This window comes from Mauremys reevesii, linkage group 4 (assembly GCF_016161935.1).
Source record: "Mauremys reevesii isolate NIE-2019 linkage group 4, ASM1616193v1, whole genome shotgun sequence".
NCBI classification, from domain to species: domain Eukaryota; kingdom Metazoa; phylum Chordata; order Testudines; family Geoemydidae; genus Mauremys; species Mauremys reevesii.
Genome location: NC_052626.1, coordinates 74,551,680 through 74,566,259, shown reverse-complemented (window position 1 = coordinate 74,566,259; position 14,580 = coordinate 74,551,680). Strand labels below are relative to the sequence as shown.

The 14,580-nt window shown below is 43.0% G+C and overlaps 1 protein-coding gene across 9 annotated transcripts in view; it reads left to right on the top strand.

Moving 5' to 3' along the window:
• The window catches only part of TSPAN18 (tetraspanin 18), a 223,270-nt gene that overhangs the window by 46,783 nt on the left and 161,907 nt on the right, over positions 1 to 14,580 (top strand). Inside the window, exon 1 of one of the 9 annotated variants that reach the window (XM_039538229.1) lies at positions 4,102 to 4,209. The exons of the other annotated variants lie outside the window; for them this stretch is intronic. The gene's annotated coding sequence lies outside the window, so the exon portion shown is untranslated. Of the gene's footprint in view, positions 1 to 4,101; positions 4,210 to 14,580 lie in introns of those variants that run through there. 9 annotated transcript variants of the gene reach the window in all.

The following is a 14,580-nucleotide window of genomic DNA, read 5'->3' as shown; positions in this document are numbered from 1 at the left end:
TCATAGGGCTGGAAGGGACCTCGAGAGGTTATCTAGACCAGTCTCCTGCACTCATAGCAGGACTAAGTATTATCTAGACCAGGGATCAGCAACTTTGGCATGTGGCCCATCAGGGAAATCCGCTGGTGGGCCGGGACAGTTTGTTTACCTGCAGTGTCTGCAGGTTAGACTGATCGCAGCTCTCAGTGGCCATGCAGGGCTGGCTTTAGGCTGATTCCCCAGAATCAGGCCCTGTGCCTAAGAGGGCCCTGCACCTTAGGCGCCTTTTAAATTTCTTTTACTCACCCGGCGGCTGAAGACCCGGAGCGAGTGAAGGATCCCCCGCCACCAAAGTGTGGCCGAAGACCCGGACCGCCGCCGGGTATTCAAATCGGGCCCCGCAGTTCCTAAAGCCAGCCCTGTGGCTGCAGTTCTCCGTTCCCAGACAATAGGAGCTGCGGGAAGCAGCGCGGGCCTTGGGCTGTGCTGGCCGCCGCTTAACCACCCTGTCAATAAGGAAGTTTTTCCTAATGTCCAACCTAAACCACCCTTGCTGCAATTTAAGCCAATTGCTTCTTGTCCTATTCTCAGAGGTTAAGGAGAACAATTTTTCTCCCTCCTCCTTGTAACAACCTTTTATGTACTTGAAAACTATTATTGTGTCCACTTTCAGTATTCTCTATTCCAGACTACTCAAATCCAATTTTTTCAATCTTCCATCACAGGTCATGTTTTCTAGACCTTTAATAATTTTTGTTGTTCTTCTCTAGACTTTCTCCATTTTTTTTCTACATCTTTCCTGAAATGTGGTGCCCATAACTGGACACACTACTCCAGCTGAGGCCTAATCAGTGCTGAGCAGAGAGGAAGAATTACTTCTAGTGTCTTGCTTACAACACTCCTGCTAATACACCCTAGAATGATGTTTGCCTTTTTTTGCAACGGTGTTACACTGTTGACTCATATTTAACTTGTGATCCACTTCGACTTCCAGACCCTTTTCTGCAGTACTCCTCCTAGGCAATCATTTCCCATTTTGTTTGTGTGCAACTGATTGTTCCTTCCTAAGTGGAGTACTTTGCATTTGTCCTTATTGCATTTCATCCTATTTACTTCAGGCCATTTTTCCAGTTTGTCCAGTTCATTTTGAATTTTAATCCTCAGCGATTCTAAGCCAGGAGTACACGGAGGTCTCCCAAAGGGTACATCAACTCATCTAGATATTTGCCTAGTTTTACAACTGGCAACAAGAACTAGCGAAGTCAGTACAAATTAAAATTTCACACAGTGACTTGTTTATACTGCTCTATATACTATACACTGAAATGTAAATACAATATTTATATTCCAATTGATTTATTTTATAATTATATGGTAAAAATGAGAAAATAAGCAATTTTTCAATAATTATGTGCTGTGACACTTTTGTATTTTTATGTTTGATTTTGTAAGCAAGTAATTTTTTTGTGAGGTAAAACATGGGGGTACACTAGACAAATCAGTTTGCTGAAAGGGGTACAGTAGTCTGGAAAGGTTGAGAGCCACTGCTCCAAAGTACTTGCAACCCCTCCCAGCTTGGTATCATTTGCAAATTTTATAAGTGTACTCTTATATACCTTTATCTAAATCATTGATGAAGATATTGAACAGATCCAGACCCAGAACTGATCCTTTCATGACTCCACTCAATATGTCCTTTGAGCTTGACTGTGAACCACTAATAACTACCCTCTGAGAATGGTTTTCCAACCAGTTATGTACTCACTTTGTAGTAGCTCCATCTAGATTGTATTTCCCTAGTTTGTTGGAGGCGGTCATGGGAGTCAGTATCAAAAGCCTTACTAAAGTCAAGATATACCACATCTACTGCTTCCCCCATATCCACAGGGCTTGTTACCCTGCCAAAGAAAGCTATTAGATTGGTTTGACACAACTTTTTCTTGACAAATCCATGCTGTTACTTATCACCTTATTATCTTCTAAGTATCTGAAAACTGATTGCTTAATTATTTGCTTAATTATCTTTCCAGTTACTGAAGTTAAGAAGACTGGTCTGTAATTCCGTGGGTTCTTCTTATTTCCCTTTTTATAGATGGGCACTATATTTGCCCTTTTCCAGTCCTCTGGAATCTCTCCCATTTGTCATGACTTTTCAAAGATAATCGCAATAGCTCAGATATCTCCTCAGTCAGCATCTTGAATATTCCAGGATATATTTAATCAGGCATGGTGACCTGAAGACATCTAACTTGTCAAAGTAATTTTCAATTTGTTCTTTCCTTATTTTAGCCTCTGATCCTACCTCATTTTCACTGGCATTCACTAGGTTAGATTCCAATCACTACTAAACTTTCTGGGGGAAAACTGAAACAAAAATGTTATTTAGCACTGCTGCACTTTCCACATTTTCTGTTGTTTTTCTTCCCACATTGAGTAATGGGCCTACCCTTTCCTTGGTCTTCCTTTTGCTTCTGATGTATTTGCAGATTGTTTTCTTATTACCCTATATGTCTCTAACTAGTTGAATCTCATTTTGTGCCTTGACCTTTCTAATTTTGTCCCTGCATTCTTGTGTTATTTGTTTATATTCATCCTTTGTAATTGACCTTGTTTCCACTTTTTGTAGGACCCTTTATTTGCGTTTCAGATCATTGAAACAGTTAAAAACAGACATTAAGATTGTCTTAAAAATCATTCCCTGATTTTTTTCTTAGTTCTAAATAGCAAATGTAGAGATGAAAAAGACATTGCAGACTATCCAGTTTATCCCATTCTCTCCAATCAGGTTTGTTCCCTACCAAACTTCCCCAAGTGGTGTCTTGTCTGATTGACTCCACTTCTCTCCTTCCATTAGCACATTTTCGCATAGTGACCTTAGTTCTAGGAAATTTTCCTCATGTCCAGCCCTTTGCTTTCCCATGGTCCGTTACATCCCATTTATAGCCAATATTGCAGCAAAGAAACCAAAGCATTCAGCTTTGTCTTTTTTAATTCTCTGCAGAGCTCAGCATTCCAGTCACATCATAAACCTGTGACATATCCTCTTCTGCCTTCCTTTTTGTTCTCATTGAGCTTTTGAGATCCAGAGGATCACTTGCAAAACGTTGAGTGATCTGAACTCTTGTTTAGACTAGGGTTGCCAATTTTCTAATTGCTGAAAACTGGACACTCCTGCTCTGCCTCTTCTCCACAAGGCCCCACCCCCACTTCTTCCCTCCCCCATCACTTGCACCCCCCCACCTCCCTGGTTGCTGGAGTCCCCTTCTCCAAGACTCACCTGCCACCTGCTAGGGGGGCGGTCGGTCCCCGGAATGAAGCAGAAGTGAAGGGGAGTGGAACCCACAAAGACAATGGGCCTAGCCCCTGTTCCTTTTCCATCAAAACAGCTAACACGATGGTGACTCATCTTCTTTTTGGGACCCAGAGTAGGTACTCAGTGCCCTGAAGAGTTGAGCCTTTAGCACCTTGCAGTATTTGTTTCCTCCTACCACTGCACTGTAGTGGCTATTCCTTGTTGCATGTATATTACTAAGTTTTTAAGGAGCTGACTTACATACAAGGAAGTTGCACTGATTTAACTAAATCCGTTTCTAAACCAATTTAGAGAAGTCTGTATAACTTTCTTGCACAGACGAGACCTATGCAACAAAGTGGATACTAGTTTATAAAGCTAAAAATCTCGGATTTTTAAGGGGGATTTACTGCTGCTTCCTTGCCACTTGCTGATTAACTATGGATGTCTTTGAAATTTACAGTACTCCTTTTGCAGTGTTTAAAGAGGAATGGTGCTAATTTCAGGCAATTGGGTGCTGCAAGCACACCATGTGATGCTGTCTCACACTTCAAAGTTGGAGGCGTGAATAACCTGAGGACATTGCAAGGATGCTTCATTTAAAGTGTGTGGGAGAGGACTTCCTGGTTCAGGCTTTGAAGGAGACGCCTCTAGAATGACTGCCACATTTAGGTTCAGTTAGAATGTGGATAATGATGGCAAAGAAAGTGTTCTTAAGGTGAAGTCAATGAGAATTTTGCCATTGACTTCAGTGGTTAAAGAACTGGGTCCTTACAGGTCATGGTAATATAGAGTTTTTTAGTACAACATATAAGCAGGGAGGTGAAAGGAGTTTTGCGTAGATTCCCTCAATTCTGCTTGAGAAACTTCTTCAGAAGGACTGGAATGAGTAGATCACTTCATGGACCCTTCATGCTATCAATCTGCTCCAGAAACAGGTGAAATTACTTTATTTGCTATTTATTACAGTTTCACATGCTCTAGTATGGGCGTTCTCAGCAACCTGATAAATGAATGGGGTCATCTGGTTTTGCTGGAACTGGTACAATTTCCTCAACCCAGCTGCTGCTTAGTAAATGTTTACAGCAGTATATCCACTCAGTGAAACATGGCTGATACTGTGAATAATGTGTACAATGTTTGGAAAGTGAATGTTATCAATGAACCAACTAGTGTTAGCTTATTTTAAAGGCAGCATGATCCAGTGGATAAGACACTGAATTGGTTCTCTTGCTGGCTCTGCCACTGACCTGCATGACCTTGGGCAAGTCACTTCAACTCTCTGTTTTTGTTTCCCCCTCTGCGTTTTGTCTGTCTTGTCTAGTTAGAGTGTAAACTCTTTAGACTGGGGCTGTCTCTCACTATCTGTATGCACAGTGCCTACCACAATGGGCCTCTGATTTCAGTTGAGGTCCCTATGCACCTCTGTAATCATTCATTATTAATTTCTTGGTATTCCTCCACCTTATGTGATGTTAATGTCAAATCCAACTCTTTATGACTTTCTGTTGATTCCAGTAGGAGCTGGATCAGGCCCTTTAATGTGGAAAGCTATATTGGCAGAAATAATAACACTTATACTGTAAAACTGTTTTCACTCAAGGCTCATACCCGGCTTGAAATAAGTCTCACAATGTGCCTGTCACATAGGAAAGCCTTTTTATATGCCTTTTTAAAGATGGATAAACTGAAGCATAGAGAGGTGAATTGACTTGCTTACTGTGATTCAGTGGCATAATCTGGCATGGATCCCAGGAATCCTGTTACCCAGTCCCTCTGACACAATACAGAGCTGTCTAAACTGGGGCACTGACCATTTCTGCAGTGCTTTCACTTTCCACTAAACTGTACATAAACTGTAGACCTAGCAGCTTTTAAGTGGCATGATGCCAAGTTCTTAAGAAGGGTGATTTTGGTTATGTTGCTGGACATATGTTTTTATGGCCCTGATTCATCTGTTGGATTTAATCTGTTGGTCTTTTTTTAGTTATTATGGAAACAGTTACTATATTTACTTTTTTATGAAAGACTCCATGTGTGACAGTTTACATACAGAAGGAGTTTTAAAAGGATAGTTAGGTATTGTATGAAATGAGGGTGCATGCATTTCTTAAAGAAAATATACTAAATGAAGAGAATATTAGCTTGCCTATTCTTGAAACATGGCACTCCCAGGGGTATCCATGTTAAACTGTAACAAGTGTTCTGGGCAAAAAACATGAGGGTTTTTTAAATTTGTTTTTTGCTTGCCTGCTAGATGGCACATCTCTCAGTCTTGTGTTGGGGACAAAGTGTACCAAAACTGCTTCTAGCTCTCAACCCACTTATGGTCTGATTTGAGAAACACTGAGCAACCATACATCCCATTGAAGTCCGTGGGAGCTGCAGGGGCTCCTCACCTCTGAAAATCAGAACTAAGGTGTCTGGAGTTGGGCATTCTAAAAATCAGCACTTACTTTTGAAAACTTGAGCCCGTATCAGGGAGATGGCAATGAAAAAGCTGTGCGTAGATTTTTGAAATGGTGTCAAGGTCACTCTTGAGCCATGCCAGTGTTTCATCCATTATCTTCATGTGAAAATGGATCGTTTTCTGGTTTCAGTATTTGGTGGTCGTGAAGGTGAGGTTAGAGTAGGGAGTGAGATGAATTTGAGTCTCTACTGAAGGACACTTGAGAGAGGAGGCTTGGGAACAATTTATAGAACATGTTTGAGTCTGAGGACCTGATCCTGCTAGGTGCTGAGTGCCCGAGTCATTCCTGATGAGTTAGGTGGGAATAGAGGGCTCTCAGAACCTCATGGGACTTCAGATCCCATGGAAATAGGTGTGGGGGGCTAGATAGTGCATCTCTGGAAAGGCCCTGTTATCTAAATTACTATTTAATAGAAGATAAAAATAAAATCTGAAACTAGAACACTTCCTGACCCTTGTGCTGTGGATGCTCAAGTTTTGATGATGGTTTTCGCAGGCACTGGTATATCTCATTGAATGGGGGATCTTGTTCCAGCACCTTGAGCTTTTGATAATTTAACATCTTACTATAGTATGTCACCCTGGACACACAGTCCTGAGAAAAGACTTTGACTAATACGGATGTAAACGCACAGTGGTGCCTGGCCAATTAAAGATGAGTCTTTTGTTTTTAAGGTGTGTGAAAGGATGTTTCAGTCATGGGTGACAGAGTCTGGAGAGATTAAGGAGTATGAGGATTTTCCAGAGTCTGCGGCATTAAGAGTTTTTCTAAGAGCACAGACAGGGACAGAAACTTTAGTGCTTCACATTCTGTACATTGCAACTTTGGCTGTTTTGGGATAGTGGTGGGGAGAGTTGGATGGGGGAAAATCAGAGCTTAATTTAAAACAAAACAAAAAAACCCCTCCCAGTTTTGGAAAATGCTGCTGTTAATATTTTCTAGGCTTATTCCTTCTCTGCATTTTGGATTGTTGGGATTTCCAAGCTGTAACACTGATCAGGAGCAGCACCAAAGTGTAGCTCTGCTCATGAGGAACACAAGGTAATGGGGTTGAGAGTCCAGTCCTTTCTCAGCACTGATCAGTATGTAACCCCTCTGCCAGGCTGAAACGATAGCAGCAAGGGCCAGGTTCAATACCTAGGGGTCCCTTCCCCACAACGTAATGCAAACCAGCTCGAGCCCCCACCCAGTGACCTGGGAAAATCTTACACACACCCCTGGGCGCCTCAAGGAGGCAATACTTCCCCTCTTGCAAGCACAGACTCTTGGTGTAGCAGAAAAGGTTTAATTACATAAGATAAACAACAAGCATTAAATCTGGAAAATACCTTAACTAGAGATCATGGGTCAAACCGTGAGCAAAGACCCACCCCAGCAAATTGGGCCGTGTCCTTCTCTCTGGGCCCTTGAGTCCAGCAACCCCCCAAATCACCCACAGTCCCAAAAGTCCCACAATCCAAAAGTCTCTGTCCCGGGTCAGTGCAGCCCCAGAGTTCAAGAGTCTCTTTGCAGAGGTCCCCCTCCCCAGCCTGGGTAGAAAAGGGGCACCTTACGTGGTTCGGGGCCAACTGCCCTGCCTCTTCGTGGGGTTCTGCTTCCACCAGCCGTCCCCGCAACCGCTCAGCTCTGCTGGCTCTGTGGGCTGCTCTGTTCTGCCAGCTGCTCGGGTCCACCAGCTGTCCTGTGATCTGCTCCGGCCGTCCTCGCGAGCTGTTTGGCTCCACTCCACTCTGCCAGCTGCTCTGCTCCACAGTATTGCTTCAGGCTCCCCCACTCATAAGCACAGTACTCAGTGCTCTCAGCTCAACAAGTCCAGCTCTTCAGTGATTTCAGCTCTTAGAGATTCCAGCTCATAGTAGGGGAGCCCCAGTGAGTTCAGCTCAGTAACCTATATCTAGATTCTTAAGGGAATCAAACATTAACTCTGACATTCCACAGTGGAGAGAGGCACAGGTGGAACTGGTGCATCTGGCTCATACAAGCCTGCACCACCCAGTACAGCTATCTGTCCCCAGCCTCTCTCTTTTCAATGGGTTTTGGAACCCATGTGCCCCATCTAGCAAGCGCTATCATGCTGACAATGAAACCCCCCATCACAAGACAATTTTGTAGTTCCCATTTACCCAATCAGGGTGACAACATTTCATTCCTCCTGCCCCAATAACAACGAAATTGGGGCTCCCACAGCTGTGAAAATAACCATCCCATGCTGCTTTGCGGTATGCTAAGTGGGGTGGGAGTGCCCATGCAAATAACTGAAATACCAATGCAACACTTTCCGCACTCCCCATAATTTACCACCAGATGTCAGGGTGGGGCTCATCCTGACTCTGCTTACAAGTATTCTCAGCATGTAGTGAGATGCATGTTCTGGCCTCTGGACTGGGGGCCAGGTGCACCTAAACTCAAATCTTAGGTCTGATGCAGAATTCCCTCTGTGGTCTTGGACAAGTCACATCACCTCTCTGTGCATCTGTTTCTCCAGCTGTAAAAATGACCAAAATACCAAACTCCTATGGCTGCTGGGAGAATTCTAGTTAGCTAATCTTTGTAAAGTGGATCAATGATGAAAAGTGCCATGGGCTGTTAGCAAGTGCAAGAGGCTATGATGTCATAAACCACAGGCTTGTGACTTCGCAGCAGGAAAAGGCAAAGCTGGGCTGATTGTGAGAGAGCCCTTACAGAAACATAGAATGTGGAAACTCACCCTGCTATGGAGAACCTCTGTGTCATCTTGTGCTCCATTCTGATTCTTAGCACAGGGCCTAAATGGGTCTGCTTAGCGCTTTGTGCGAGCTGTCTGCACCTCTTATTTACCCCCCAAATGATAGGATCTTCTTAGGGTGTCCTGTTGTCTTTTGTGTTCTCCCTAGTCTGTCATCAACTTGGGTCCCAGCACCTTGCCATTCGTTATGCCTTATACAGCACTCTGTGAGCACTTAAAAAGTAATAAATATTAATAATAGGGTTCTTTGAATCAGTAGAATTTTTGCTGCTTAAACTCACCTGCTTCTGCTGCTTATCTTCTATTAAAAGTTGTTATAATCCCCTGATTGTGACACCATAATAACTTCTGCAGCAATGGAAGGGGATGTGGCATAGAGGATTATAGCTAAAGGTGGGGAAGCATCAGCAGGAGAAGACACCTTTAAAGATGCAAAGATGCCACTTTCCATTCAAATATTCCCTTGCAATAAAGAACGAGGAGCAGAAAATATGATCTGGGCAGAACTGTTCACCTGAATATTGCTTTTCAAACAGTTTTCCATAAGATGTCAGCAACCCTTTTATGATAAGCCTGTGTCACACGTTAGATACCTTCTTTAAAAAAAGAAAATTTTTACGTAGGAAATATAACACTTTTAAAGGACTGCATTTTTAATGAAGCTTTGAGGCCTGCTTGTGAGAAGAAAGTGTCTCAAACCAAGATGATGGATTGTTCACTCGAGAACCCTCTGTGACATTCCCCTGTGTTTCTTTTTAATTCCCCCTGCAGAGAGTTACATTGTTTAGTTCTTTTAAGTGGAATGGAAGGGTAAGCGACTGTCCACTCCCAGTGAATAAATACTATCATCCATATAATGGATGAGCCAGGCTCCAAAGCTAACTTCCCTCCACTCTTGAACTGCAGCAATGCTTCCCCTGCCTAGAAATCTCATGGGGTAGGGTGGGAGTAAAGTAAACAAGAATGAAGAGAGTGTGTGTGTGTTTTGCAGCCCCACCCCCTCATTCCGCTCCTCTTATCTATTTAGTAATTTAAGCTGCTGGTTGAGGAGAAATAAGCAGACAGGATAAGAGGTGGTTGGGCAAATTTCAGGAAGCCGAAGGAGTTTGTTCTACATGGTATCAGTTAGCACTTGTCCAGAGGAGCTGGGTGGTTCCTAAACAGAAATTCTGCTGGATGTGTTTCTTTCAGGTCTCAGAGACAAGCCATCAGCACAAGCCATGCTAGTGATTATTTGTGGTCTCCTCCTGGGTTGGCCTGATCCTTCCTCTAGCTCTAGATTTTTGACACCGTTGGATTCTGTGCTTGTTGCAAGGTGGAGGGAGGCGGAATCTGTATGGTAGCTGTGTGCTGGTCACTGCATGGCAAGGGAGAGTGACTGTCTCTGAAGAACTTATGCTGTTTTTGGAAGGGTCAGGACCATGCATGTGGGAGATTGATTGAAGGTTGAAAGGGCTTCTCAACTCCACACTCCCTTCTAGGACTGTCAGAAAAGCAGCTTTAGCAGCCAAGTTAAATACAGCTGAATGTGCCTGGGTTATTATGTTGGTCAGGGTCTGCAAAATAATGCTTATAGCAGGAGATGAGCTTCTTAGAATGCATAGAACTCTCTCCCTCTTGTGTGACCCCCCACCAGCTTTGGGAGAAAGGGTAGGGTAAGGCAGAGTTTGAACAATTAGTCTTACCCCTCCACTCTTCCCTCCCACTTTTTTTTTTTTGAGGAAAGGAGAGAAGTGTTGCCCCTCCTTCCTGTCCTCAAAATCCCTGCTGTGCATTGTCTCTCCGAGAAAGAAACTACTGGAAGTATTGAGCAAGGCTAGGCTCATATGGCTTAGTTTTCTGCCCTATACCCCAGTTTTGAGGAACGTCTTGACTTGGAGATTTTGGGACAAGTCAGCTACCCAAATACTGATCTCCTGAGTGCTGCCACTGGACAGCTTGGCTGGCCCCAGCTGCAGCCTTTCAGCAGTTCTTCTGCAGTAAATGTGCATCTGAATCATATGCACTGGGCACATGCTTGAGCTGTGATTGTATCAAAATTCCACTCTGCCTTTTTTGGGAGGATGAACAAAATATGCCTGTTTGGTTTTAAACTGCACATTACATGGGCTAAAACAAAACACTCCTTTTAAAGACAAAATATTCCAGGCTGTTGCAATGTAACTGAGTTTAAATAAAAGGCCATTCCTGTTTCTAAGTGGCCAAGTGCACCCACAATGGTCTTTTCAAACCTGTTTTGAAAAGGGTTTTTTTTTTTTGTCATTCTGTGACAGAGGAGGGGAGGATTCTGAGCCTGCCTCCTGGCTGGAAGGACAAGGGGCAGGAAAGAGTTAAAGAGTATCAAGTTAAAGGGGGAACTTAAAGGCTGGGGACCCTGAATCAGATGCTAGGGTATCTTTACTCACTTCTATATTCTCTGGTGATAAATCTGCATGGGCAGACAACTATTAGGAAGTAATCCTACCATAGAGTTATCTGTGCTTTCCCAGCATCCCCTCACCCAAAAAAGGGCATCTCTCCAAATGAACCAAGCCTGAGCCTCTCAGTTCAAGGACCTTGATTCCTGAGTAACCAGACCTCAGCGTATTTCTCCCCTTTACTTCATCACCAATGGGGAAAACTGTGATGAATGGAGGATGGACTGATACAGGCTTCCCTGAATACTCCCAGATGGATGAGGGAAAGCTTCTCTTTTTTTTTTTCTGTAGAGTAGAGGTCTAGACTGTGTCATCTACTTGGAGGGGGATGGGGTGTTGGGTGGCCTCTGTTGAAGGACTGAATAGACGAGGGCATCCAGAAAAGAAAATGAACAAACCCCAAACATTTTGGTATATAGTAAAGTATGTAGCATAGTCAAGCAACTTCTGGACATGCTGGAGACTTAGGTCAAGCTAAGAAATCTGGATGTCCCAGAGAAACCTGTGAACTAAGCCTATGGATGCTGTGAGGGAAGTGAGCCTTGGTATACAGAGAGATACTATGGCATCCCTACAATACCTTGTTAGAAACTTGGAAGAAAGGAGCTGGGAGGATGTTAATGATAATAGCCAACAGTGGGAAGGCAATAGAGTGCACTGGGTTTCCAGAAAGAAGCGAGATATAAGCCATTGTAGCAATAAATGACATTTTAAGATACTTTGTGTGTTGTTATGGACATTTATAACATAATCCCCACACCACCTAGCAAGGTGGGCAGAGTGGTTGTCCTTAAAAGGTTGATGTTTACTATCCGTTCCTGCACCATTGCATCTTACTATCCGTTCCTGCACCATTAAGTTTGACACCCGAGTTTCATTGTTATCTCAAGATTCCACTCTGCACTAACTTTTAATGGTGAAGCTGTTAAGTATTATCCCCATTTTACAGATAGGAAAATGGGGGCAAAGTGGTCCAGAGACATGCCTAAGGTCACCCAGAAAGTGATTGTCAGGGTTCCTGATACTCCCATCCACTTTCAGTCCCCTAGAGTATGCCACCCCTGTATGGAGAGCTCTTACTATTGGTTTCACAGTCTCCCACATACAGAATGAGAGAGTGGTGCAGGGGAAACCATCATTTTCTAGTCAGGGTTGTGAAGCTAAGATCCATATGTGGCAAAACCATGGGCCTATAGAACATGGAACTCTGCTTTTCTTTGGGATGTAGATGCAGCAAGAGCACCTCTGGAGAAATGGAGGGTTTTGTCAGTGAAACTCAAGATCAGCCTGCAAACAAATAGGCTGCCCAAGGATCTTGCAGCATAGAGGAATCCAGAGAGTGCAAGATGACTGGGCAAAGTCATTTCACCATGTATACTTTTTTGCTGCTTTATGAAGTATTTTGCTTTCATCTGATATGACACAACAATCTCCTCCCCTCTTTCTGCATCAAATGGAAGATGTGCTTATTCAGCGGTCATTTGATTGGAACCTAGTACATGCTGGCTGGTGTTAATGCACCACATTCTATCAGTTATGCCACATACCAGTTATGTTAATCAGGAGTCACCCCATTACTTTCAGTGGGATGACTCCGGATTAGTGTAATAGAGTGTAGAGTTTGGCCTAGGTTATTTTTCCCTTCTTCCCCACCCCCACTGTAACCATTGTGGGCCAGATATTTTGCACATTCACCTGGTTGCTGTTATGTATTTTTAAATACATCCATTAATAAAGGTTTGTAATCCTGTTTTCGGGGTTGGGGATGGGGAAGTGAGGACATTTTGTCTAGTGAGGAAAATATTTCTGGAAAATTGGGTGTTTTGGATTCACTTTTGTTTGCAGAGAAACTCAGGGCATTAATTATACATCAAACTGGAACAGAAACATACAGTAGTAATATGTCTGTGGGGGATTCTGCAGAGAACTGCTGGAACCCAGGCCATGCTGATTTTCCTAACTTATAAGTTACAGGATCAGTTTCAGAGCTGTCTGCCAATCAGAACTGCACTAGTGAAGAGTTCTTCGTAGAGTCACAATGGATACAGCAGAAGTGGCCAAAGAGGAACCTTAGCAGGGCAAAACTGCCTCCTATGAAGTCCTTCGGTTTGGCCTGCAGACATGCTCCTCTTTAATATAAAACTGAAGGCTTCAGGTCTCAGCATTCAATGGTGGTACTCTGATCAAGGTGGACCAGTGCACACATGACCTGCCTTCTGGGTGCTATGCCTCCTTATTAAATAAAAGAATAACTGCAATCTGTTCCATTTATGCCAGTGAAGTTTAGCCCTCCAGCTCCTGCCAAGTTTCCTTAGGCAGACAAAGATTGGTCACTCCCTGATTTTTATGGATGACTGTGCTGTTTCTCTGGTGCTTTCATCTATTTCACTGCCTCTGAGTCTTTTTTTTTTCTTTTTACTATAGGGAATTCTGACTTGTAGTAAAACTATAGTCTGTCTAGACTCTGCATTGCTTAGCAAGGAGGAGGTGAAACAAATACAACCAGTGTAAGATGATGATACAGTAATTTTCTGGCCCTTCTAATAACTCTAAATGCATTCTAAAAAAGATTCAATTTATTAGCAGCATTTGTTAATATGCATAAATTCCTGGAGGTAAATCAGAGATTGACTGGCTGTAGATAATGAAATGGTGCAGTATGCACAGATTGGGCAGAGATCTGAAGTAGCCATGTTCTAGCCCATAAAACTGAACCTGTTGTTTGGAGTCCATACATGGCAGATGTAGCACCTTGATGTTGTGCTGTAGTGACTGTTTATCTTGTGACATCAGCTCAGATGGTCACTTACTCAGGAACCTAAACTGGTAAGACAAGGCAAGTTTTGATTTGCTAGACATTGGACTAGATTGAGCCTATGTTCAATGTCTTGTGTAAAGGCTAGTGTCTAACTGACCACTCCCAGGTTCCTTTAATGTGTCTCTAGTTGAGTGCTCAAAATCATTAGTTACTTCTGAAAGTCTTGGCCCTGGATTCTGTTCCTGGCTCTGCCGCAAACATTTTGAGTGACCTACAGCAAGTCACTTTAGGGTCAGACTTTCTCAGGGATTTGGGCACATTTTAACTTTGCTTTAGGTGCCTAAATAACTTTGAAAATCTGACCCTTAGTCTCTGGCCTCAGTTCCTCAGCTGTAAAATATGGATAATGCTTCTTTCTCCCACCCTTTGTCTGCTTTGTCTATTGAGATTATAAACTCTTCTGGATAGGGACTGTCTTTGGGGGTTTTCTAGACAGGAAAATGTTACCAGTTTTAACGGGATAGTTCAACTGCTGTAGTTATACTGCAGTAATTTCCCATGTGAGCACTCTTATTTCAGAATGAATGGCTTTTTTGATTTAGCTTAACCCCCTTCCAAAGCATCATAAGATGCACTGTAAAAAAGGCACTCTAATTCTGAAATAAGAGTGTCCACCCAGGGAGTTATACTGATATAACTATACTGGTTTAAATTCAGACTTTAGCTTATATCAGTATATCTTTCCCAAGTTTGGGTAACAGACTGCTCTTTCTACTTATTGATCACTGATGAAACTTGATCAGAAAGAGAGAATATCTCTTGGCAACTACATCCAGATACCTGCGTTTTGAAACCTTTCCTGCACAGTACTATTTCTGATAGCAGAACTTGCTAATGTCTGGCTTCTCATTCAAAAGAGCAGCATAGATTTAGGTTTT